The sequence below is a fragment of the Bos indicus genome, chromosome 3, assembly GCF_029378745.1.
Source record: "Bos indicus isolate NIAB-ARS_2022 breed Sahiwal x Tharparkar chromosome 3, NIAB-ARS_B.indTharparkar_mat_pri_1.0, whole genome shotgun sequence".
Lineage (NCBI taxonomy): Eukaryota > Metazoa > Chordata > Mammalia > Artiodactyla > Bovidae > Bos > Bos indicus.
In genome coordinates this window covers 58,840,776-58,864,496 of record NC_091762.1, presented here as the reverse complement: position 1 = coordinate 58,864,496, position 23,721 = coordinate 58,840,776, and the positions used below count along the sequence as shown (strand labels likewise).

The window sequence follows — 23,721 nt, the reverse complement described above, 5'->3', positions numbered from 1 at the left end:
AAATGTAATTGTTGAAAAATACGCTGAACAGGTTTGGATGATAGTCTCACAGGGAAGATGTATATAGGCATCCCACTAGAATTTGGTTTAGATAGGACAGATCTCATGGGATCTCATCTTAGTACCAGGCCTTTGCGGTCATCAGCGAGTGTTAAGGGACTGGAAGATTCAGGATTGGTTGGCATTCCAGGAGGAAAAAGTCTGTATCTTTCCATATCATTCATTAATGTCTGTGTGACAATGTCGTGGGCAACTCACTGTGGGGAGATCTTCATCAGATAAACAGGGCTGCAAAATTCATAGCCAAGGAATGTGGGCTGGAGAGGCACTCCCATCCCCAGCTGCTACCTGAACACCCAGGACTGGCTGGGAACCAAGCAGACATGCTGAAACCAGGAGCCTCAGCCACAAGTGGCAATGTTACAGCCGCTTAATCCTAAATGAAAAGTAATTGCTTCTGGCTTCAAGAATAAAGGAAAAACAAGATCAGCCTTGGCCGAATCACATTTTTTTCTTCCAAAACAACCAAGCTATAGGCTGGGTTCTAAAACTTCCTTGGTATTTGAAAATGTGAGAAAATGCATGTTTTCTGTCAACATAATTTAAATCCAGCCAAGAGGACTCATATATACGAACACTTGAATACAAATACATTTTTGATTAAAATGATTAAGTCATATGTGCTTACTTTTAGCTGTAGAGGATGACATCTAAAATTTAATTTACCTGAATATAATTTTAGCAAGTTAGCCTTCAAAATAGCTGTTGCTTTTTTTTTTTTGGAAGCTTTTCCTACTGAAAAGTCTCAGCAGAAGTTGCCAGAGCTCCTTTTCTGTATAGCTGAAATTGCACATGGAGAAATACAGAAGAATGAGGAGGAGTAAGCCATTTGACTACTTCTAATACATCCTCGTTGATGATAATGTCTTCTCTATTAAAAAATTGATAAAAATCAGAAAGAGACAGCTATGAGTTTAAATTACTGTTAGAAAAATCTAAAGACAACTTTAACCCACACCTGAGTATGTAATATTTGTGCTTTTATTTGTTTACCTCTCAAGGGGCTACAGAAAGTCAAACATCAGGATATTTTTTTAGGCAGAGTCTCCATTTCCTTAAGAGGAAGGGAGCAATGACAGAGTACAAACAGCAGGAATGAGAACAAACAAATCTTGTCTTTCATGTTCTAACTTTTAAATTATATGCATTAATTTAAAATATGTGTGGCAAACTCACCATGATGTACAAGAACAATTAAAATGTATCTTGTCTTCTGAAAATGTTAGTCACTCAGTTGTGTCCAACTCTGCAACCCCATGGACTATAGCCTCTGTCCATGGGATTCTCCAGGCAATAATACTGGAGTGGGTTGCCATTCCCTTCTCCAGGGTATCTTTCCAACCCAGGGATGGAACCTGGGTCTCCTGCATTGCTGGCAGATTGTTTACTATCAGAGCCATCAGCGAAGCCCCTCTTGTCTCCTAGAGCCATGTAAAATTTTCTGCACAAATAGCAATTTCATGTGATTTAACCTAATACTTCAAGTCTTCATAGGGATGGGAAAACAACCTGATTTGTCTTCCTGCCATCATTCTGTTCTAACACTAATATTATAAAACTAATATGACACACACTAGCTTCTTGCAGGTGCTAACATTGAAGACATTCCTCATAGAAGAACCAAGGCTATTTATAGACACTGCTCACAGCTTGTACTTCTGCTTCATTAATTCAAAATAGAAGAAAAAGTAATTCTTATACCAGAAGTTTTTTGGATATCACCGGTGTTTTGGATTTAACCTAAGAGAACAGCGCTGTGACACTGACAACGGTGACTGCTTTCTCATGAGCTCAGGCTGGTGGACAGCTGGAAGGCCAGCCACCAACCCAATAACCTGATGCATAATAATCATAAACTCAAGGGCTGATTTTAGTGAAAGGTGTCAGCCAGTCCCTGAGGTAAAGAAACAGCAATGAACAACACTAAGAATGCAAAGAATGTCCACAGCTGACGAATCGTGCCCTCTATTGGTATATGACACACAGCCAGTGACCTAGAAAGCCACAGTGTTTCCAAAGACAAAGGACTTTGGTGCTTAGTAACACTTGGAATATTTTTTTAAAAAGTGGTTCTTTTTACACCACTCTACCATTCTATGCCATGAAAGGATACTGAGTGTTCAGATGGTCCCAATTTTCTTTTTTACACTAAACAAGATTCAGATGTTAGCAATGTTTCCATTTCCATTATAGAAGAAGCCTTAGGCAAGCTTTCTATTCTCATAAAATATGAGTATGTCCCAAGGAAATACAGATTTAAAGTATAATATAAACATACATTTTAATGGAGCTACACAGTGACTGCAAACATTTAGATGATTTGGAAGTTTGTATATTAATATGTATGTTGTTGAATGCAATTTTAATCTAAATATGTCAGTTGCATACTTAGGGCAATCTCAGTTTTATATATATATAAAAATTAAGACTACGGGAAACAGAGCCAATGGCATTAGGCCTAGTAGGGTCTTGTGGCTAGGGATGAGGTAAGGATCATCCATGGGTTAAGGCTGCCTTTCCAGACAGTCCAACAACTAAGTCACTAGTTTCCAGGGCATTTGCACCACCTATGGAAAATGTCAGATCTGTGCACGCCAGACAGATCCTTCACAATCCATCCCACCACCCCACTGCACAAAAGTTGCTGCACCAGCAGACAAAGAAGGCTGTTTCCTTTCATTACCAAATAGATATACTATTCCTGTTAAAAAAAAAAAAAAAAGAGCACATAAAATGTCTCTTCATAATATCACGACCAGTTGAGACCATGGTAAGAAAATCAGCTTGCCTAGATGAGGCCCCTTCTCTTCTTGGGTAGCCAGGACTTGAAGGAGAGACTCTGACCTGTGCCACTGGTCAGTGACTAATTTTACACACTGAACTGGTCCTGAGGAACTGAGCTGTCTTCTTCATAAGTAAAGAACATTATCTTGCAGAACGGCACAGTGGTGTGAGTCAGGGGCACTCTGTGTGTGAAACAGACTGAGAAATAGCCAAATGAACTTACTAAAAGGATTTCTCTTTTTTGCTTCTATTTGCCAGTGTTAGGGTTTTATTGGCTTAGATTGCCACCTTTTTCTAGTACCTTTTTTTCCCTATCCTGTTGGTCTCTTCTAATGGTTCCTAGAAATCCCTCTACTGACTCCTTATCAGAATCAAAAAGTGAGGAAGAAGAAAATGCTAATTACCTCAGTGAGAGTTCTGACAATGAGTGGGATTCCTTTGAAGAAGGGGACCCTATGGTACCCAACCTAACATCTCTTGATAGTCTTGCCTGGCAGGTTAAATACCATTTAAAAATATTCTACAACTTAGAAACCTTTATATCCTAAATTCCTGGTTACACCATGCTAAACTCTTGGATGCTAGCACACTAGTCCATGTACTTGGAGAGATAGGTCTAAGACTCTTTCATTGATTCCACTACGTACCCAAACTGAAACCAATCTCTGAATGGCCTCCTCTAGCTTCTTGTGGAGTTCCACCTTTCAAAAGCCCCTTATGAATCCCTGCCAGCTTTCCACTCTAAATAGAGCACTGTGACTCACCACCAAGCAGCTACCCTGAACAAAAACTGAGCAGAGCCACTCCCATACCTGAATGCCTTAAGCACATTTCTAATTGGTGCCTTTTGGTTGTGGTATAGCTGGATAACTATAACAGTTAAGGAGATAGTCCATGTTAAGCCCATCAACACTGCTTACTCTTAAACTGACTTCCAAAATGCAGCTAACAAATTCCTAAGTGGATCGCTACAAAGGTCCACCATTCCTTCTCATATCTCTCAGGTTGCCAGTTGAGGAAAGAATACAGTTACATAGTCCACAGTTGACTATGTCTTCTCAACCAAACTGTGCCCTGCCTTCAGAAGTCCAAGTACAATCAAGTACTGAACATATATGCCTAAGAGTCCTGTAACTCAACAACAGAAGATGCACCTGTAAGTATTCCCTTTGAGAAACCCTGTGGATAAAATGAGAAATTCAGTAGAGAATTACTCAAAGAGGCCTTATTACAAAACATAAGTATATTCTCCATGCTCAGTTCTCCCCACAATTTACTCTGCCTATATAATGGATTTAACTATAAACCTAATTATTAATGGGATGGAGAAAGGAGCCATTACATTGTGGAAAGTGTTAACTCCCAATAACACCTTTCTGGGTATAACTTTCTCTGATATTCATTTCCAGGAAGGTGGTTGAATTAACTTGAGTAATTAGGCAAAAAAAAAAAATGGTGAGAATATGGATTTGTCTCTTAGCTTTTATATTGCTAGGCCTACATCTCAGTTCACTTCAGTTCAGTCACTCAGTTGTGTCCGACTCTTTGCAGCTCCATGGACTGCACCACGCCAGGCCTCCCTGTCCATCACTAACTCCTGGAGTTTAACAAACTCATGTCCATTGAGTCAGAGATGCCATCCAACCATCTCATTCTCTGTTGTCCCCTTCTCCTCCCACCTTCAATCTTTCCCAGCATCAGGGTCTTTTCAAATGAGCCAATTCTTCACATTAGGTGGCCAAAGTATTGGAGTTTCAGCTTTAACATCAGTCCTTCCAATGAATATTCAGAACTGATTTATTTTAGGATGGAGTGGTTGGATCTCCTTGCAGTCCAAAGGACTCTCAAGAGTCTTCTCCAACACCACAGTTCAAAAGCATCAGTTCTTCGGTGCTCAGCTTTCTTTATAGTCCAACTCTCACATCCATACATGACCACTGGAAAAACAACAGCTTTGACTAGACAGACCTTTGCTGGCAAAATAATGTCTCTGCTTTTGAATATGCTATCTAGGTTGGTCATAACTTTCTTTCCAAGGAGTAAGTGCCTTTTAATTTCATGGCTGCTGTCACCATCTGCAGTGATTTTGGAGCCCCCCAAAATAAACTCTGCCCCTGTTTCCACTGTTTCCTCATTTATTTGCCTTGAGGTGATGGGACCAAATGCCATGATCTTAGTTTTCTGAATGTTGAGCTTTAAGCTAACTTTTTCACTGTCCTCTTTCACCTTCATCAAGAGGGTCTTTAGTTTTTCTTTATTTTCTGTCACAAGGGTGGTATCATCTGCATATTTGAGGTTAAGGATATTTCTCCCGGCAATCTTGATTCCAGCGTGTGCTTCCTCCAGCCCAGCATTTCTCATGATGTACTCTGCATATAAGTTAAATAAGCAGGGTGACAATATACAGCCTTGACGTACTCCTTTTCTTATTTGGAACCAGTCTATTGTTCCATGTCCAGTTCTAACTGTTGCTTCTTGACCTGCAGACAGATTTCTCAGAAGGCAGGTCAGGTGGTCTGGTATTCCCATCTCTTTCAGAATTTTCCACAGTTTGTTGTGATCCACAGTCAAAGGCTTTGGCATAGTCAGTGAAGCAGAAATAGATGTTTTTCTGGAACTCTTACTTTTTCAATGATCCAATAGAGGTTGGCAATTTGATCTCTGGACCTCTGCCTTTTCTAAAACTAGCTTGAACATCTGGAAGTTCGTGGTTCACATATTGTTGAAACCTGGCTTGGAGAATTTTGAGCATTATTTTACTAGCATGTGAGATGAGTGCAATTGTGTGGTAGTTTGAGCATTCTTTGGCATTGCCTTTCTTTGGGATTGGAGTGAAAACTGACCTTTTCCAGTCCTGTGACCACTGCTGAGTTTTCCAAATTTGCTGGCATATTGAGTGCAGCACTTTCACAGCATCATCTTTTAGGATTTGAAATAGCTCAATTGGAATTCCATCACCTCCACTAGCTTTATTCATAGTGATGCTTCCTAAGGCCCACATTGACTTCACATTCACTTGACTTCACATTCCAGGATGTCTGGTTCTAGGTGAGTGATCAGACCATCATGATTATCTGGGTTGTGAAGATCTTTTTTGTATAATTCTTTTGTGTATTCTTGCCACCTCTTCTTAATATCTTCTGCTTCTGTTAGTTTCATACCATTTCTGTCCTTTACTGTGCCCATCTTTGCATAAATCGTTCCCTTGGTATCTCTAATTTTCTTGAAGAGATTTCTAGTCTTTGCAATTCTATTGTTTTCTTCTATCTCTTTGCTTTGATCACTGAGGAAGGCTTTCTTATCTCTCCTTGCTATTCTTTGGAACTCTGCATTCAAATGGGTATATCTTTCCTATTCTCCTTTGCCTTTTGCTTTTCTTCTTTTCACAGCTATTTGTAAGGCCTCCTCAGACAGCCATTTTGCTTTTTTTTGCATTTCCTTTTTTTGGGGATGGTCTTGATCCCTGTCTCCTATACAGTGTCATGAACCTCCATCCATAGTTCATCAGGCACTCTGTCTACCAGATCTAGTCCCTTAAAGCTATTTCCCACTTTCACTGTATAATTGTAAGGGATTTGATTTATGTCTTATCTGAATGGTCTAGTGATTTTCCCTACTTTCTTCAATTTAAGTCTGAATTTGGCAATAAGGAGTTCATGGTCTGAGCCACAGTCAGCTCCTGGGCTTATTTTTGATGACTGTATAGAGCTTCTCCATCTTTGGCTGCAAAGAATAGAATCAGTCTGATTTCGGTGTTGACCATCTGGTAATGTCCTTGTGTAGAGTCTTCTCTTATGTTATTGGAGGAGGATGTTTGCTATGACCAGTGCGTTCTCTTGGCAAAACTCTGTTAGCCTTTGCCCTGCTTCATTCTGTACTCCAAGGCCAAATTTGCCTGTTGCTCCAGGTATTTCTTGCCTTCCTACTTTTGCATTCCAGTCCCCTATAATGAAAAGGACATCTTTTGGGGGTGTTAATTCTAGAAGGTCTTGGAGGTCTTCATAGAACCATTGAACTTCAGCTTCTTCAGCATTACTGTTTGGGGCATAGACTTGGATTACTGTGATATTGAATGGTTTGCCTCAGAAACGTACAGAGATCATTCTGTCATTTTTGGGATCGCATCCAAGTACTGCATTTCAGATTCTTTTGTTTACTATGATGGCTACTCCATTTATTCTAAGGGATTCTTGCCCACAGTAGTAGATATAATGGTCATCTGAGTTAATTCACCCATTCCAGTCCATTTTCGTTTGCTGATTCCTAAAATGTTGATGTTCATTCTTGCCATCTCCTGTTTGACCACTTCCAATTTGCCTTGATTCATGGACCTAACATTCCAGGTTCCTATGCAATATTGCTCTTTACAGCATCTGATTCTACTTCCATCACCAGTCCCATCCACAACTGGGTGTTGTTTTTGCTTTGGCTCCGTCTCTTCATTCTTTCTGGAGTTATTTCTCTACTCTCCTCCAGGAGCATATTGGGCACCTACTGACCTGGGGAGTTCATCTTTCAGTGTCATACCTTTTTGCCTTTTCATACTGTTCATGGGGTTCTCAAGGCAAGAATACTGAAGTGGTTTGCCATTCCCTTCTCCAGTGGACCACATTTTGTCAGAACTCTCCACCACGACCTGTCTGTCTTGGATGGCCCTTACATGGCATGGCTCATAGTTTCATTGAGTTAGACAAGGCTGTGGTCCATGTGATTAGATTGGTTAGTTTTCTGTGATTGTGGTTTTCAGTCTTTCTGCTCTCTAGTGGAGAAGGATAAGAGGCTTATGGCAGCTTCCTGATGGGAGAGACTGACTAAGGGGTAACTGGGTCTTGTTCTGATGGGTGGGGCCATGATCAGTAAATTTAATCCAATTTCTGTTGATGGATGGAGCTGTGTTCCCACCCTGCTATTTACCTGGGGCCAAACTATGGTGGAGGTAATGAAGGTAATGGTGACCTCCTTCAAAAGATCCCATGCATGTACTGCTACTCTCAGTGCCCCCCACCCTGCAGCAGGCCACCACTGACCTACGCCTCCACTGGAGACTCCTGGACACTCACAGGTAAGTCTGGGTCAGTCTCTTGTGGGGTCACTGCTCCTTTCTCCTGGGTCCTGGTGCATACAAGGTTCTGTTTGTGCCCTCCAAGAGTCTTTTTCCCAGTCCTGTAAGGCCTGGTAGCTCTATGGTGGGGTTAATGGCGACCTCCTCCAAGAGTGCTTATGCCATACCCAAGTCTGCTGCACCCAGAGCCTCTGTCCCTGTGGCAGGCCACTGCTGACCCGTACCTTTACAGGAGACGCTCAAACACAGTTCTGTCTCAGTCTCTGTGGGGTCCCCGGGTCCTGGTGCACACGAGGTTTGTTTGAGCCTCTGAGCGTCTCTGGCAGAAATGGGGTGTTATTTTAAACACGAATTCGCCCCTCCTATCATCTTGCTGGGGCTTCTCCTTTGCCCTCAGGCGTGGGGTATCTCCTCACAACCACTCCAGTGCCTACCGTCTTACTGGGGTTTCTTTTTGGCCTACACATGGCACCCTTTGAAAGCGAAAGTGAAAGTCACACAGTCTTGTCCACTCTGTCATCCCATGGACTGTAGCTTGCCTGGCTCCTCTGTCCATGAAATTCTGCATGCAAAGTACTAGAGTGGGTTGCTCTTTCCTTCTCCAGGGGATCTTCCCTACCCAGGGATCAAACCCAGGTCTCCTGAATTGCAGGCAGATTCTTTACCAACTGAGCCACTGGGAAAGCCCCTTTAGGAGTTCCTGTTTTGGGGGGAGGGAGTAGTGTAGTGTAGCCTAATTACTCTAGACCTGTTATGGGACCTGCAGTTACAGTATAAACATTTTATAGGCTCCCACCAGGCCATCTCTAGCTAAACTGGCTTATAAGATCATACCTGGGGATTAAACAGACACCTGCTCTGTAAGGAATATATTTCCTGCATCTTGGCATCCAAACTTTAGTCAAGAGCAAATAAAACATATTCCAAAAGACCACTGGGAAAGAATTAAGAATGCATTTATGCTAGCAGATTAAAGCATTTCATCTGTATAATGTTTCCTGGAGCAGTACTTAATGCGCTTTCCACATTCACTGCAAACTTTTCAGGAACCCTTCTAACTTTAAAGAACTTTACTTCAGAAAATCTCAGCCTAATACAATATGAAGTTAGAGTTTTTTTTAACATCATTGTTTTTCTACAACTTGCTTTGGATTTTCTTCTGGTTGAATAGAAGCATATGTACACTTGTAAATGAGTCTTGCTGTGTTTCTTTAGAGGAGTCAAAACCCAGGAGTTAACAACATATACATGAAATGCATGAGACCAGTAAGCCTTTTCACACACCTACAGTAAAGAGTGAAAACTGTGTGAGATCCTGCTTGACTGGGTATCCACGGGGAATCAGAAAATAGATTGTTAAAGATATCATATATCCTTCCTTATTTTTGCTTTGCTTTTTCTATTCTCCATGATCAGGTATATAAAGTGGCATAAAAAAATTGAAGTATTTCAAGGAATACTTCATTGAAGTAAAGGAATCAATAAATTCTATAAATGCATAGCAACTTTAAGGAGAAAGAAGAATGGTTACAAACTAATGAGTAATTTCTGCCAAGCCCTCTGTGTCTCATCATAAGGAAAAAGGAGGGCACTGGAGTCGGTAGAAAAAATATTTGTTAATGGAAAATTACTGAATGGAAGCCATATAATGTCAGTGTAACTGAATGTATCAGTAACTGTTCCTATGTAGATGTTTTATAACACTGGTTTTTAAAAAGTTAAAAAAGTAAGATTATAAAAGTGTGATCTCTCAGTCATTGCCTCCTTCCCAAGCCCCTTACAGCCTGCCCTTCGTGGAAGGCTGCATCCCAGGGCCCCACCTCCCTGAGATACTGTTCCTGTGGTGCTGCCTTCACTGCCATCCCTTCTGCAGTGCTGCAGCCACTGGCCCAGGGTTGCTCCAGGCCAGGCTGCTTCTCACTGTAGCCCTGGCGGGCATTAACGAGCCCGCTCTCCCCACCTCTCCTCTGAGTGCTTCAGTGACGACCCTGCCTCTTCTGCTTCCTATCGCTCTCTCTCTAGAGCAGTAGGGAAACTCCAGAGGATCTGTGCTCAGTATCTCTCACTTGCCCTTGTCCCCTGGGGTCAGCTCTGCTTCTCCTCCGGCCAGATTTTCCCTGTCCACAGCTGCTGGTCAGAAGATGGATTTCCCCCGGTGGTAGTTTTTGTTGAACAAGGATTCTTTAAATTGCCAAGTATTTGCTAATAACTTTCTATGTGTATAGAATTGTATTAATCATCAAAAATGAGTGAAAAGAACTGGACAAATGCACAAATTAATTATTTAAAACCAAATATTTTCTTTGATGAGAAAGCCAAGTCGCTCAGTCACGTCCGACTCTTTGCAACCCCATGGACTGCCAGGCTCCTCTGTCCATGGGATTCTCCAGTCAAGAATACTGGAGTGGGTTGCCATTTCCTTCTCCAGCAGATCTTCCCAACCCAGGGATCAAACTCAGGTCTCCCATATTGAAGGCAGATTCTTTACTGTCTGAGCCACCAGGGAAGACTTTTTAAAAGTCTTCCACTTTAGAAAAGTGTTGAAATCTACTAGATTCTACAGATGTTCTTTACTCTATCTGTAAAACTCACTTATCAGGTTGACAAATATATACGCAGCACATGCAGTGTGTCATGTTCTATCCCTAGTGCTGGGATACAAGATGGGCAAGATGCCTGCTCTCATGGAGCTTCCAATAAACAAGCAAGCTAACATCAGTGACTGGTAAGTACAAGATCAGACAGTGGGTAAAAGATCAGAGGAAAATAAAGCAGGCTAATGGGATAGAAACTGATGGGAGGAAAACTTTGAACAGGGAGGGGAAGGAAGGTCTCTGAGAAGATGACATCTGGGCTCAATGATGGGAAGATCTAGCGGGGAAAAAACCCAGGCAGGAGAAACAGCAAAGTTACGGGAATGTAATGATCCAGGAAGTGAATGACAGGAGATGAGGTCAGACAGACCCAGCCCAGTTCAGGTAGGGCTTACAAAATTATGGTAAGAAGTTTTTTTTTTATTTTAAATACCGTAGGGAGAATTGGGAGATTTCAAAAGAGAATGACAGCCTGTGATAATATTTTTAAAAGATCACACCAACTGCTGTATAGAGACTGGATTGTAGGCAAGCAAGAGTGTAAGACTCCAAGATTCATTAGGAGCTGTTGTAACCTAAACAAGAAATGATGGTTCTATAGCTGTATGAAATAAATGTGTGTTCTATTAGATGATGCCCTCTGCTGATAGCCCACTACACAGGTACTGGATCTATGTGTAACACAATGTATGACTGGGTCACTGACTTCAAAGATCTTTTTATAATTTAATGGAGGTAACAGATAAAATTAAAGAGGACCAAAAAAAAAAAAAAAAAAGGATATCTTGTTGAAGCAAAAAAAAAATTTCCAGAGGTTAATAGGTTCTCAACAATAGCTAGGGTAAAATCTTATGGGTCACTCTACCCTGAATCACCAGTGTTACAGAAAATCCAAAGAAACCCAACCACCCAAACCTTGAATCACAGTAACATGATGGAGAAAGTGACAAGCAAATGTAAACATAATTTTCAACATTTACTGAGAACTTAGACTGTATTAATGCTCCAATGAACCATTTAATTCCCCAGAACAACCCTACGATAGTGTTTACCTAGATTTAAAAATCCACATCTGTGAACACAGTAACTTGTCTAATGCTTCACACAGCTAACAACTTCCAGCCTCAATTCTAATCAGTCTAATCCCAAATCCAAGCTTCCCAGGTGGCACCAGTGGTAAAGAACCCTCCTGCCAATGCAGGAGACATAAGAGACATGGGCTTAACCCCTGGGTTGAAGAGATTCCCTGGTAGAGGGCATGGCAACCCACTCCAGTGTTCTTGCCTGGAGAATCCCATGGACAGAGGAGCCTGGCGGGCTACAGTCCATGGGGTTGCAAAGAGCTGGACACAACCGAAGCAACTTAGCAGGCATAAGGATAAGACCAGTGTTTCCTAGTTGCCTGACTGTAGGAATTAGTTTGTAGGAGTTTCCTGATGGCCTCATGGTTAGGATTCTGGGCTTTCAATCCCTGGCCAGGGAACTGAGATCCAGCAAGCTGCAGGATCCCTCCAAATGATTCTTACTATCTTATTCTTAATAACGCAATCATTGTAATTATATAGCCTACAGAGGAATAGACCATGCCTAGCAAAAAAAAAACAAAAACACACACAGATTAATAATGGAGAAGACAATATAGAGGAACAATCAAGGTGTGTGGCATTTATCAGAGACTCCTTGGGAGAATTTAGTTTTAAGCTGAATTTTGAAAGGAATGAAGAAAGAAAGGTAGGAATGAAGCATTGCAGAAAAGAAATGTATGAAAATGACAAGGAGAGAATTGGGTGTGTAGAGCACTTATAGGCATTGATGTCCCAAAAGGAGGAAGGTAGTCGACTTGACTGAGCACACACTCCACCATTCAGTTCTTATTTATATAGGTTCAAGTAGGTTTAGAGCATTTGTAGGTTATGAAGCAGCCTAAATCCTTGGCCTGATCTTGGCCAAGATTGTTCTAGAAAATCCATCTTTGAAACAATTCTCTATTAATCATTCTCTTGCATTAAAAGATCAGAAATAATCCTTTTGAGATAGTTTTTTTCTTTTTAAAACTAAACTTGTTTACCTGACTTCCTATAATAGACAAATGAGCCCAAAACACAACCTTGCTTGGAATATAATAATAGGAAATTTTCTTTTACTTATTCATAAACATTCTTAAGTATATTGCCAACTGGATGCCACAGAAGCCATGTCCTAAATTTTTCTGTAGCATTACTTTTAACAGGCTGCAACTCAATCAACAGATGTCTATCAAGTGTTGACTTTATACCAGACAGTGTGAGCAGCACGGGGGATACCACAATGAATAAACTATGGCTCTTAATCCTGAGGGTGCAGAATTAAGTGGAAGGAGACAGACAACCAAATATGTCATTCCATTATAAGTCCTGGATGGAGGTTTGTATAAACAGCCAGACACAGCAGAGAGGGAGTGCTAGCTCTGCCTACAAGAATTTGGAAAGGTGAATGGTCTTGCTTGTTAGGTTTTGAAAGACTCACAGGATTTCAATGGGAAAAGGATGGAGAAAGTCTTCTAGAACAAGAAGAGAGAAGAAAGAATGACACAGAAGTCAGTACGAAAGAGTGAGCACTGTAGCCCACAGTTTTTTTTTCAGCCTGCAGTGTTTTAAAGAAACTTACTTGTCAGTTTTTAAAATGAGAATTTGTATATAAACCTTTATTTTTAATTTACAGTCAAACACAAAGATTCAGCAACATTGGGCCTTCATTCAACTGATCCCGAGTAATACTGCCCCCTTGAGTGAAGGATCTTGGTCCCCAATCACCCAAATACACATCTCCTAAAAATAAGAATTTTCTTCTATTAATATATCACCACATTCATTATCACATCTAAAAAAAGTTAATATTAGTTTCTTAATATCATATGTCATATTTAATGTATAGAAAGTGGAAGTGTTAGTTGCTCAGTTGTGTCCAACTCTTTAAGGCCTTATGGACTATATAGCCCACCCAGCTCTTCTGTCCATGGAATTCTCCAGGCAAGAATACTGGAGTGGGTTGCCATTCCCTTCTCCAGGGGATCTTCCTCACCCAGGGATGGAACCTGGGTCTCCTGCATTGCAGGGCAGATTCTTTACCACCTGAGCCACCAACGGAGCTTTTAACATAAAGCTCATATTCAAATTTTCTCCAGTTGTTCTCAAAGTGGTTTTTTAGCTTTTTTTAATCAGGTCAAGAGTCAACCAAGTTTTGTATACTGTATTTGGTTGTCATATCTCTTTAGTCTCTTTTAATCTAGATCAATTCTTGCCTACTCTTTCTCCACTGATGACATTGACTTTTGAATGAATCTAAAAAAGTCATCTATAAAATATTTCACATTTGGGATTACTCTGTGTGTTTCCTTGGATTAACAATTTTATTGTTCTTTGATTCCCTGTAACTCCTATATATTTGAAGCTAAGTCTAAAGGCTTAATTAGATTCCGGTTGAACATCTTTGGCAAGAACAGTTCATAAACAACTCTGTGAATTTCATCTGCATCACATCAGTGGGAACATAATGTAAGATTATCCCATATTATGAATGCTTTTGTATCAATCGTTGGTCAAAGTGGGGACTACCACCAGGTCTCTTCCCTTTGTTCTTCACAATTAATAAGTACTCTGTGTGGGGATGTTTTGTCATCGTGTGACTATCCCATTCCGCAATAATCTTTCATCACTGGTGATCCTTGCCTGAATCAATTACTTCATTGGGGGTTGCAAAATAGTGACTTTAAAATAGTTCCACTCCTATTTTTGTCATTTTTTTCTAAATATGAATTTTCCCTCATCAACTATTAATAGTATGATATACAACTCCCCATAAAAAGGAAAGGTAAATGTTTAGTTCTTTCCTTTTTATTACCAATTTCAGAATCAGGACTTATTAAGTAGTCATCTCTAATGATCCAAATGATTTTTCCCTCCTTTCCTTCACTTTTTTGAGTATCACTGTCAACTAATAGACTTTTATGTATTCAATGTTTAACAATCAATTATACTTCAAAATGTTCAAAATTTTTCCAGTGGAAACCCTTTCAAATGAATTCCTGGGTCCTTTTAACATGCTCCTATAAATCACTGAGCCCTTCTGTGGTTTCTGACACAAGATATCCTAAACTCACCTTGTGGTTTCCTGCTCAACACCTAGAATCAGCTATTTCTCCAAAGACGACTATTCTTTTAGTAGGTAATGATGAATTGAAACCAAAATCTGGATTCTGGATGTGCTTATTGGGAAGGGAATATCATAGCTTTTATGTTCTTTCAGTGGATGAAGCCAGAATTGCTGCTGCTAAGTCGTGTCAGTCGTGTCCGACTCTTCGTGACCCCATAGACGGTAGCCCACCAGGCTCCCGAGTCCCTGGGATTCTCCAGGCAAGAACACTGGAGTGGGTTGCCATTTCCCTCTCCAATGCATCAAAGTGAAAAGCAAAAGTGAAGTCGCTCAGTCGTGTCCGACTCCCAGCGACCCCATGGACTGCAGCACACCAGGCTCCCCTGTCCATGGGATTTTCCAGGCAAGAGTACTGGAGTGGAGTGCCATTGCCTTCTCCTGAAGCCAGAAGAGATAGGTAGATATGTTTAATATATTAGTCCATATTGATATTTTTAAGTCATTAGTCCATATTGATATTCGTAATTCAAATTTAATATTGTAGATTAATATTACAAGTCTTTTTCTATTAGATAATTGTATTAAAGGGAGAATGAACAGAACTGAGTAATGAGATGGATATATGAGACAAGGAAAAGGTTAAGAATGACTTCCTATGTTTTTAGCTTGAAAACACGAACCTGGTTGAGAGGGACTGCTGTGGCCATGTTATAAAGATAGGAAGTAAGAAAAAGAAGAAAAATTCATAGTGTATTGGTAAGGGATGAGACCTCAATTTTATATGGCTCAGTGTTTTATTTTATTAGCTATAAAATTATTTAAGAACTTACACCCACAGATGAGGCAGTGACAAAACAAGGATTTTACATAGATATAGAAATGTAAGCTATATTAAAAGTACCAGTCAAGATTCACTAACATTGGGTGTTCTTCAAACACTGTTAACATCTATGAAACTCCTGTACTCCAGTACATGGATGAAGCTTGACACCACAGTATGACTTATTAGGGCAAGAAAATTTAGCTCAAAGGAGGAAAGAAAATTAAAAATGGAGGTAAAGATTTTCTAAGAAGTAATAATTAAAAAAAAAAACTAAAAACAACCCTGGATTTAAAACATAGTGTATTAATTTTTGAGGGCTGCCATAACAAAGGACCAAAGATTCATTGGCTTAAGCAACAGAAATTTATTTTCTCACAATCCTGGAGTCTAGAAGTCCAAGATCAAGCAGGTTTGTTTTCTCTTGAGATCTCTCTTCTTGGTTTGCTGATGTTTACCTTCTCTCTGTGTCCTCACATAGCCATCTTTCCATCTGTTTCTGTGTCTTAATTTCTTTTATAAGGACACCAATCATATTGGGTTAGGACCCACCAACATGACCTCATTTTATCTTAATTACCTCTTTAAAGGACCCATCTCCAAATACAGTCATGTTTCTGACTGGACAAAGACAATTTGGTAGCATTATTGCTACATAATGGCTTGAGCAAATTTGAGATGATGATTAAATGATGAGCCATACATTCATCCAGATTTCTAAGGTCAAAGATGAATATACACAGAGAAAATTAGAGACAGAAGAATATATCCATCTGTTTTCCGCCAAGATTTTCTAGGCTTTGAACTTGAGTCATTATGCTTAGCTTGCTCTCTGCCAGGGGAGGAGGTGGTGGCATTTAATCATTGCTTTTTTCTTCCTTTTTCAGGACAAGTAGCTCTGTCCTGACTGACTCATTTGATACCGGCCTTAACTGTCACAAATGATATAGGAGTGGCAGATTTCAATTATCTTAGTATAGAAAAAATTAAAGAAGAGGAAATGAAGTTTTGTTTTGTTTTTTTTTAAGAATGCTAGAAGATTGGCAGTTTTACAGATGGGGGAATAAAGGATAAGGGAGGGGCTGGTGAACGGATTTGCCTGGGGACTTGCTCAGCTAGTTAAGGACACAGCTGAGACTCCCTCTTTGACTCCTATCCCAGTGTTCTTTCTACTTCACCACAACTAAGTAACTCTGTGTTTAATTTTTTTCTGTTAAAAATGTTCTTGGAAGTATTGCTTACACGATTTTGAAATGCCAAAGAACATTCTGGTATAGTGGTTAAGGGTACAGACTGGTTAAACAAGCTTGTGTTTCAACCACAGCTTTATCATTTACTATTACACAGCCTGGATCAGACTGTCTAACTTCTTAAAGCCTCAATTTCCTCAACAGTAGAATGGGGTAACAGTAGCACCTACCTCACAAAGGCCCTGAAGACTTTAAGCTAAAGCATTTTTTTTTAAAAAATGAATAGTATCACTGAGTACAGGATAAATGGTCCCAACCCAGGGATCGAACCCGATCTTCTCCATTGCAGCAGATTCTTTACCATCTGAGCTATCAGGGAAGCCTATTCAATAAATAGGAGGTACTATTATTCATTATAATACCTGAAAATTAATCAAAATTTCCAGCCTGTTTTCCTAGGTAAAATGAAGCAAAAATAAATTAAAAAGCAAACAAACATCATTAGTTAGACATCTTTCCATTTCACAGCCATGAAGATGCTTATATACAATGTCCCAGGATTTAGCAGTTGAGCAAAAAAGAGAAAATAAGGAGAACAATTGAATCGAAGATTTCATAACTCTAAATAAGAAAAACCACAGCATAGGGAGAAAGCCAAAATCTCCAAAGCAGTAAAGTTCTAGAGCAAAGAAAGAGTCTGGGGAAAAAAGAGGATGCTATCAGATCTACAAGCACAACGAAAGCATTAGTGCAAACTAGAAGCGAAGGAGACCACTTTCCAGACAAAAAGTGGAGTTAAGATGCCCAAGGAAAGTAAAAGTTGTTTCCAGCAAGAAAGACTCCTTGTCTTTCAGAGCCTGGGATTCCTTAACGTGAAGAGGTTGTTTTGATGTAGAATCATGTGAGGAACTGGCCGTTAAATCTTATGGGGCCTGCTTTGGTGACTCCAATAAAATGCCAGCTAGTCACAGAGCCTGTGCACTTGAGCTGGTTGCTCTATTAATTTTCTTTAACCAGTGATTTCTTCCATAAGTTGAGTTCCAGGGGCCTGCTGGGAAGACTATCATTCAAAATTAATGAAATGCTATTAGTATTTTAAAGTACCTATTGTGCACATGGGAAAATCTAGCTTCAGTTGAAGTAATAGAGAATTTAGAATGGATGTGCAGCACAAGAGATCCTTACTGAAAAGGCTATTTATTTTTGTCAGTCACTATTGCCTCAAAGGCCAAAAAGCAAGACTCAGAAGTAAAAGCACAAAATGAATCTGTCCACAATGCATAGAGAAAAGGTAAAGCCAGAGGAAATCTCCTGGAACAGATGTCTGCAAGTCCTCCAGTTAAAATGAAGGAGAAAGGCACTTGCAGTTACATGATCATTTCAGTCCTTTGCTTCGCTGAAATTGTCACCAATGAGCCATATCCATCCATACTTTTTCTTAATTCTTTTCCTGCTGATTTCAGTTCTAGTCTAAGAGCTTCATTGGGAACATTTTGCAAGGTAGTTTGGCAGTATTTATAAAAAATACTTGATATGATTCTCCTCTGACCCAATTATTTCACTTCTAGGAAATTTTCCTGTAAAAATTCTAACTAAAGCATATTAAGATATAGACATAAGGAAAGCTACTGTTCCATTGTCTGAAATACCATACACTGAAAGCAGTCTAAATGCCCATCAGCATGAGCTGGCTAATAAAGAGTGACTTAGCTGTACAGATATTCTGGAGTCAGATCACCTGGGTTTGAGTTCCCATTCCTTTACAACTTTCTTGTTGTGGTTTCTAATACTTGTTTTCTATTGCTGCCATGATAACAGATTACCACAATTTTAGAGGTACAGAACAACTCAAATTTATTATCTCATAGTTTGGTAGGTCTGGTATGGGTCTTACTTGACCAAAACCAATGCACTGGCAATTCTGGGGTCCTTCTTTCAGAGTCCAGGAAGGAATCTCTTTCCTTGCTCCTTCAGTTCTGCATGGTTATAAGACTGAGATCTCTATTCCCTTGCTGGATATTAGTTGATGGATCCCTTAGCTCCTAGAGTCCCTTTGCTGATCCTGCATGTAGACCCAAAATATGTACATTAAAATGTTTAAGAAGGCTTAAACAGAAACCTGTATGCAAGTTGAATAATTCATAAAGACTGTCAAGAATCAAAGAAGCAGCTGGAGTAGGGATTAAACTGATCAGAGAGATTATGTTTTGAGCCAGATTCTGAAGGAGGAAAGGAAATTCATGGATTTCTAAGAGGGAACAATTCAGATAGCAAAATGAACTGTGTCATGGCACAAAGAGACCTTATCAACAGAACACAGCGGCCAGTAGTAGATGAGGGTGGTTGAAGCAGGATTTCCCTCTGAAATTCTGAAGAGCTTTGGAAACAGATTTAAGTACTTAGATGGATATAAGTACAGAAAAATGTCAATATATAATTAAATAGAAAATTTAGGCTACTGGAAGAATAGACCTGACATCACAGATTTATATTAACAATCACCTTCTTTATATTTTTCGTCTCCAATTTTTACTTTAGATAAAGAATAAGGAAGGTATTTATGTACTGCTTTTCAAGAAAAAAGGGAAATGCTAATGGAGAACCATGAAGGCGCCTCAGTTGGTTCTCTGTTGGAAGTGGTGGAATTACTTGAAGTGAAGTGAAATTGTTCAGTTATGTCCGATTCTTTGAGATCCCATGGACTGTAGTCTACGAGGCTCCTCCGTCCATGGGATTTTCCAGGCAAGAGTACTGGAGTGGGTTGCCATTTCTCTAGGGTTAAATACCATTATTTAATAGATTAACACACACAAATATCCTCTCCCCCGAAATGGAACTCTATTTTGAAAATATCCCACCTAATGCCATCAAGGCTGCTCCAGTGGCTCAGCGGTGAAGAATCTGCCTGCAATGCAGGAGATGTGCAAGAGACGTGGGTTCCATCTCTGGGTCAGGAAAATCCCCTGAAGAAGGAAATGGCTACCATACCAGTATTCTTGCCTGGGAAATCCCATGGACAGAGGAGCCTGGTGGGCTACGGTTCATGGGGTCACAAAGAGTTGGACATGATAGAAGCAACTGACCACACACATGATGCCATCAAAATATTCTAATGTTGGGCTAAATTCATCTTTCTGCCTTCAAATTAATTTGTGTGAAAGGCTCAACCTAACCTGTACTCGGCTGATGTAGGTGGCCATGACCACACACTGTACATCTGAGTCAGTCCAGATCTAGTGGTTTGCAGAACAGGTCCTGCTGCCTCTGCTCCTCAGCCTGACAACACTGAGGCAGCTCCTGTGGCCTCCCCACCCAATGGCGGCCAAATAAACTAACTCTCTCTCTCTCTCTTTCTCTAGGCCAATCTTAACAGTTCCTCACCAAGCTTGAAGTCTTCCCCAGGGAGCCAGCCTCGCACTACTGTGCCTCTGAGAGTTGTGACAGGCCACGTGTCACTGATAATAAAGACCAATAGATTCCAAGGACCCAGTATTTTCATTCCTCTGTCTACAGCAGCTTCCCCCATCACTCAGTCACCAGTTCTGCCACCTGGCAAACTCCTACTCCAGTACGTCTCAGCTCAGGCGCTTGCTCCCCTGCGAACCCATGTCTCTGACTTCCCCAGCCAGCTTAAGTTCTTCTCTTAAAGCCATGCTGCACCTTGTATAGACTCCCAAGACTTGTCTTGTTTAATGGCAGCTGTTTATACAACTGTCTCCTATTTCAGTGTAAGTTTCTTTCTTTTTTTTTTAATTTTATTTTTAAACTTTACAATATTGTATTAGTTTTGCCAAATATCGAAATGAATCCGCCACAGGTATACCCGCGTTCCCCATCCTGAACCCTCCTCCCTCCTCCCTCCCCTACCCTCCCTCTGGGTCGTCCCAGTGCACCAGCCCCAAGCATCCAGTACCGTGCATCGAACCTGGACTGGCGACTCGTTTCATACATGATATTAAACATGTTTCAATGCTATTCTCCCAAATCTCCCCACCCTCTCCCTCTCCCACAGAGTCCATAAGACTGATCTATACATCGGTGTCTCTTTTGCTGTCTCGTGCACAGGGTTATTGTTACCATCTTTCTAAATTCCATATATATGCGTTAGTATACTGTATTGGTGTTTTTCTTTCTGGCTTGCTTCACTCGGTGGGAATGCAAATCAGTGTAAGTTTCTTGAGGAGAAAGGCATGACAGAGACCATGCCCTGATTCTTTTTATACTGTCAGAAAATAGCAGCTTTCAGAACATTCTAGGCACACAGTGAACATTAATTGCATGTTGAATGGATAAATTAGTACTACCACTAATATGGGGTCTACAGAGTCCCCAGTTAATTAGATCAATGCTTTCTCCCCTCCCCTTTTCCTGCTATATGTGGCCGCAGGGAAAAATTGTCTCCCTGATTATGTCAAACAACATTGTCTCTTGAAGTCTCTGCATTTTGAGAGTAAAACGGTTGAAGGAAACGTTTTTCCTTTATGAAAGTAAAGACTTTGCTTATTGGCAAAAAGAAGATACTATATTCATTAGAAGAGAAAGTGGCCTAGCAATTCTTCCTATGTTCCTATAACTAATTAGAGATAAGTAATTTAAAAAATCAATATCTATAAAAATTGATCCACAAACCAATAAGGATGATGGGTTGAATCATAAAAATCCCATGCTATTTATATTTCCTACATACACACACTCAGTACATTTATTCTAAATAGAAAAGTATAAATATTGGGATAAAAACATTTAAACTACAGAAACACAAAACTGCAAATGCTAATCCTGCCTAAAGGGTAGAATTTAATCTTGTGCTAAGCTATTGTATGTGGGATTGAGAGGCGTGGTTAACCAAACATTTGAGAACAAGTAATTACCACTGAATCTCCATATCACATATTTGTCTCACACATAATTTATACAACAAGCCCACAGACAGGAAAAATAAAATGCTGCTTGAAACATTTTTTTCCAGCCACAAATTTTTCAGGCTTGCTTTCCTTTCCTCATCAAAGATTATTTACGCCTATGGTCTTGGGTTGGATAGCAGCAGGATATTTTCTCTCTGATACATAGGGACAAAGAAATGATATCTCTAACCTGTTATTCATAACTGTGTCTTTCCAGCCAATCTCAGGCATCTGAGTGTGAATGTACAGCGGCCCTGTAGTTGGTTTATATAATGCTTTCAGAGTGGAATAAACTCTCGAGGAAACACTTTCATTTAGTCACCTATCTGTTCTTTCAGCAAATATTGACGAGGCACCTATGTGGCAAGAATTGACAGTGGGATCTCCAGAAACCAGGGAACAAGACAGGGTCCCCACCCTTGATGAGGTCATAGTCTAGAAGTAGAGATGATCAAACCAAGAATTATAATGTAGAATGATAAGCCAGGATAGGAGGATACATGGGAAGTTGTAGGGATCTGACACCTGTCTGGGATGGTCAGGGAGGGCTTCCAGCAAGAGGTGTCAAATCTAAGTTACATCTTGATTGACCTGTAAGGCCTAGACAATTGGAGGAAGGTACGGAAGTGGAAAATTCAAAGCTAAGAGAAGAGCAGGGAGATATCAGAGTCTGAGAAGGAAAGTGGCAATAGGTGTGGCAGGGTAGTGCTTACTGATGGAGCAAAGCAGAGACAAAGATACAGTCTGAGTCTTGAAGTAAACGTTTTCTGTGCTCACAAGCCAACTAACAGCTTTTGTGGCCCTTCTCTCCCTCTCTACCTGGGGCACCTTCAACAAAAAGGAAAGTGGAGAGCTCAAGTATATTTGTGAGAGACATAAAGCCTCTGGGCAACAGCATCTTGGCTGGACTGCTTCCGGCATTTGCTCTTGGTTTAGCATTTTGCACAAAGCAGGGCAATATAAACCAACAAACCAAAACTTGTCTGCAACTCCAGCTCAGTTCTAGCTTAATGCAGTATTTGGTAAAAGACTGACCTGGGGCAAAGGATTTCATATAATTGTGCCTCAGTGCCTTGTCTTTAGAATAGATGGCAGTGAGAATAAGAGAGTACTTGTAAAGTGAGCAGAACAAAGCCCATCACAAAGCAAATGCCTAATAAGTATTAGCCATAATTATTTTACTCTGCATATTAGGTGTGTGGATAAAACTTGTTGGTCAATTATTTAAATAACCAGCAGGTCATTTTATATATTTTTAGTTGTTGTTTACCCCGTGAACACAAAGGCTGAACTTTGGTGGTGGATTTTTTGGTTTATATCAATTCATTGAACATTCATTAGCCCAGAACTTATTGTCTACTGAATGTCAAGCCTGAGGGTCCAAATTACCTGAGATGGGCTGACAATATATTAATACATACTTAGAAGTACCTGCAAAGTATAAGTAACTGCTGAGGATAAGATGATGCCCTCCAGCAGAATGTGATACATACTACCAAGAGGCAGGGACAATAAAAATCAGGGCTTGCTTTATACCAGGCTCTCGACTAATTACCTTACCTGGATTATCTCAAAGTGCTGTGGGAGCTGATAGGATGCAGACATGGTTCCCAGTGGGGAGATCAGGAAAGATTTCATAGAGGTAGAGATATTAGAACAGAATCTTAGAAGATGCTTCACTTCTGGAGCATTTTACTCTGTCCTGGCTTTACAGCAGAACATCCAATGGCTTTTCCTAAGCTGCCACATAATATAAAGGCTCTTTTAAAGAAAATAGCCAATAAAAAGGGATGGTTTCTACCTGAGTCAGAGTCCAGCTGTTGTTTAAAAATGAACAACTTCTCATTTCATTGTCAAGCCTAGAGTCATCTTGCTTGCATTGCAATCCAAATTCCATCTCCCTTTGAAAGTCCCTTCTTTGCCGCCCTTCACTGGGAATCATGTCTGCAGCACATGCTGGAATCCTGTTCCTAATTATTGGTTGTGTAATTTATTGATAAAGCAAAGCCAAATATGAGTAAGAAGGAAAGCCTAATTAGAAATAAAGCACTCAGTGTCCCAACAAGGAAAATTCCAGGGCTTCAAAAATAGAAAATCAGTGATGCATAGTTTGAGGGCTTTGTCACTAAAGAAATAATCCCAGTACTTAATATGCCAGAAAATGAATTAAACAGAT

The 23,721-nt window shown here is 40.2% G+C and overlaps 1 long non-coding RNA gene and 1 pseudogene across 2 annotated transcripts in view; one reads left to right on the top strand and one right to left on the bottom strand.

The window, feature by feature from the left end:
• The window catches only part of LOC109556117 (uncharacterized), a 113,468-nt gene that overhangs the window by 33,068 nt on the left and 56,679 nt on the right, over positions 1 to 23,721 (bottom strand). The gene's annotated exons all lie outside the window — the stretch shown is intronic.
• Positions 3,177 to 3,860, top strand: LOC139179478 (DDB1- and CUL4-associated factor 16-like; annotated as a pseudogene).